Genomic DNA, 3,466 nt, shown 5'->3' with positions numbered 1-3,466 from the left:
ATATATATATATATATATATATATATATATATATATATATATATATATAAACATATTTATTAATTTATTATTTTAATAATTTTATATTATTAATTTGTGCGCTTTACCAGACTAGTGTATCAAGATCTTATGTTTGTATTTTACACATTATATCTAATGTGAAGGGGTTTTTTATGTAATGCTGCTTTGACACAACCCATATTGTTAAAAAAAGCACTGTATAAATAAAGGGTGATGTAATATTTATCATCACACATTATACATCTGTGAACCTTCTTTAGAAATGCACTATTTTATCTTATTATTTACTCTAATTAAATTAATATTTCAGAAATTAAAATGTATCTTAGCATTGCTGACATGATTTGTAATTTTACTTAGTCATTACTGTCACATAATTATACATATACTATAGTTTATATTTGTTCAAGATGTTAAAGCACCTTACAATGTAAATTAACATGTCATTTTAAATGTATGTTTCTGTGAATAACCCCTTTTCTTTCTGCTTCAATGTAGGCTCAACTTTTATTACAGTTATAGCTGTAATTAAAATTCCTGTTAAAATAAAACAAAAGAGTATAGTGACTTTGAAATGACCTGTGCTATAGTTTGATCAAAAGGAAGCAATGTTTCGATATTGTTGTATTTTCCTTTTTATTATTAATACCATTTATTGTATTACCACAGTGTTCAAAGAATATAGTGAAAAGACGTGTCATATCAAGTTTAAATTTACTCAAGTGTTCATAATAATGTGTTTTACATTGTGTTGTCATCATGATGAATAGGGAGGTAGATGGAACACGAGTGAAGGTGGCGATGAATCCTTGTCAAACAGAGTGAATGTACAGAAGGTGACAGACAATACGGATACCCCACTGAAAGAAACAGCAAAAACAACAAGTCAACTGCTGAGAATGATACAGTGTGAGGCTGATAAATGTGGGCACTGAATAATGCCCTCTAAGATATGTCTTTGTAATGGACTGATTGCTCAACTAATTCACCAGCCACCCTGCACCACACTCTTTAATATAGAGACAGTCATATTTCCTCTAAGATTAGTATAGACACTGGCTGACACACTGCTCTGCTCAAGGTATTTGGCCAGCATAATTCATTCATAATGCCACAATGCACCCCATCTATCATTTTATTTCCTTTTCCCTGCCAGTTGTGTCCCTCTCCAATTCACATCTAGGCTCCTGGCTCTTTATTGAGGGGGGTGTGCTGGGCCGAAAGTGCACGAGTGTGTGTGTGTGGGCATGTGTGCTTGTTTTGGTAGCAGTGGTAGAGTTGTTGGAAAAGGTTGGGAGGTCAGCACTGTTTTGCCTGCTGATGTATTAGCTGCATATGCAAGCGATAAATTACCAAGCGAAGGGAGTCAATTATCCATCCCTTGAAGAAACAGGGGCTTGGTGCTCCAGTGGCCTTAGGGTCCTTTTTCCAATTGAGAGGACGATGCCTGGCAGTGTAGAAAAAGGGGAGCTTGTGGAGAAGAGGAGGAGCGGGATGAAGATTAAACTGGGAAATGATGTGTGTCATTATCCCCACTTTGCATTTTTTTAAACGTTCTTTATGAAGCGACTTCTGAAAATGGGAAAATTGTGATTGGCACGCGTGAGATCCGCAACAATCGCTTGTGAAATGGCATCCGTTCGCCTCTTATCAGGTCTATGTTCTCCTCAAACTGCTTAACACATCAGAAGCTGTCCCCAGTTTGACTACTGCACCTATTAGGTCAATCAGTATATCAGAACACGTGGGCTCAAGTCCCATGCCACTGCGCTTTGTCATTTTCCACCACCATTGATTTCTAAGAGCTTTTTTTCCTTTTCTTCTCTGAAAAAAGGAGGGTGGGGGATGTCCCGTAACTGAGTGACACTACTTTGAGCGCCTGCCAGAGCAAGTGGCCCCAGCGCTGACTGACATGGGTGACACTTAGGGAAATGAGGTCATTAGCTGGAATTACAGAGGGTTTTGATAGCTCAGTAATGGGTTTTAATGATAGAATTTAACATACAGCGCCACTAGGGACAGACAGCAAAAACAGGCAGACAGGTCATTTAATAAAGAGAGGGAGAGAGACCTCACTCTGTGGAGCGTGCCTGAGAACGGGGACTGTGTGTGTGTTAAGGTGGGAGTCTAAAAATAAAATACGCTTTTGCACTGAGCTCTGAATCAGAAAACTCTGGGAAACGGGAATTTCTGAAAAAGGCAACTGCTTCAATCTTCTTAAACACAAATCTCTTAAGATAAACAAAATAGAAAATAATTTGCATGTGTGATTTTAATTTTTATTCTTTATGTAAGATAATTTGAGTATGTGTTTTTACAATATGACGTGTCAAAGTATTGTTAGAGTATTTTACCAGTGTAAGTTCACTTGTTCCTTAAAACAAGTCTTATTTAAATATAATTTGCAAATATACACTTTTAGCAATGCCTATAAGCTCACAAAGTGATGTCTCATTTAAATTCTGAACAAAAACCATTACATTTTGAGTCTTATTAGCTTTTTTTTTTTGGAAAAAGGATGGTGCAATACTTAACCTTAGAAAGATAACATAAAACTTTTTCCTAAATTGTTAGCTTTTAAGGTTAATTTTCCTGACCCTAAACTTCTGAACATTTACATTATATTTAGCCATTTAGTATACCTTTATCCAAAGGGACTTACAAATGAGAAATAGAAGCAATCAAAACCAACAAAAGAGCAACAGTATGTTAGTGCTATGACAAGTCTCGTTTAGCCTAATGCAGTACATGTAGCATAATTTTTATTTAAAAAATAAAAAATAAATAAAACAAGTAGATAGAATAGATAAATTATAGGGAACGCTAGTGTTAGAGGGTTTAAAAAAAGAATAGAGAATAGTGTTAGAGGCTCTTTTTTTCTTTTTAAAGAAAACAAGTAGAATAGAATAGAAATAGAATAGAGAGTGCAAGTATTAGAGGGAATTGGATTGAGTTGGGCAGGTCATTCCACCATGAGGGAACAGTTAATGTAAAAGTCTGTGAAAATTATTTTTTTTTACTCTTTGGAATGGCACTGTAATGTGCCATTCACTTGCAGAATGTAAGCTTTTAGAGGGCACATAAGTCTGAAGTAGTGAATTTAGGTAAATGGATACAGGGCCAGTGGTGGTTTTGTAGGCAAGCCTCAATGCCTTGAATTTTATGTGGCTATTGGTAGCCAATGCAAATTAATGAACAGAGGTGTGACTTGTTCTTTTTGGCTCGTTAAAAGACCTGTAGCCGCATTCTGAATTAATTATAGAGGTTTGATAGAACTGGCTGGAAGACCTGCCTAGAGGGCATTGCAATAGTCCAGTCTGGAGAAAAAAAGAGCTTGAACAAAGTTTTGTGTAGCATATTTCAAAAGAAAGGGCCTGATCTTCCTAATTTATAAAGCAAATCTGCAGGGCCGGGCAAAAACAGTAAAAGAAAATAAAAAGTGTAG

This window comes from Garra rufa, chromosome 10 (assembly GCF_049309525.1).
Source record: "Garra rufa chromosome 10, GarRuf1.0, whole genome shotgun sequence".
Taxonomy (NCBI): domain Eukaryota; kingdom Metazoa; phylum Chordata; class Actinopteri; order Cypriniformes; family Cyprinidae; genus Garra; species Garra rufa.
This window is presented reverse-complemented; position numbering follows the sequence as displayed.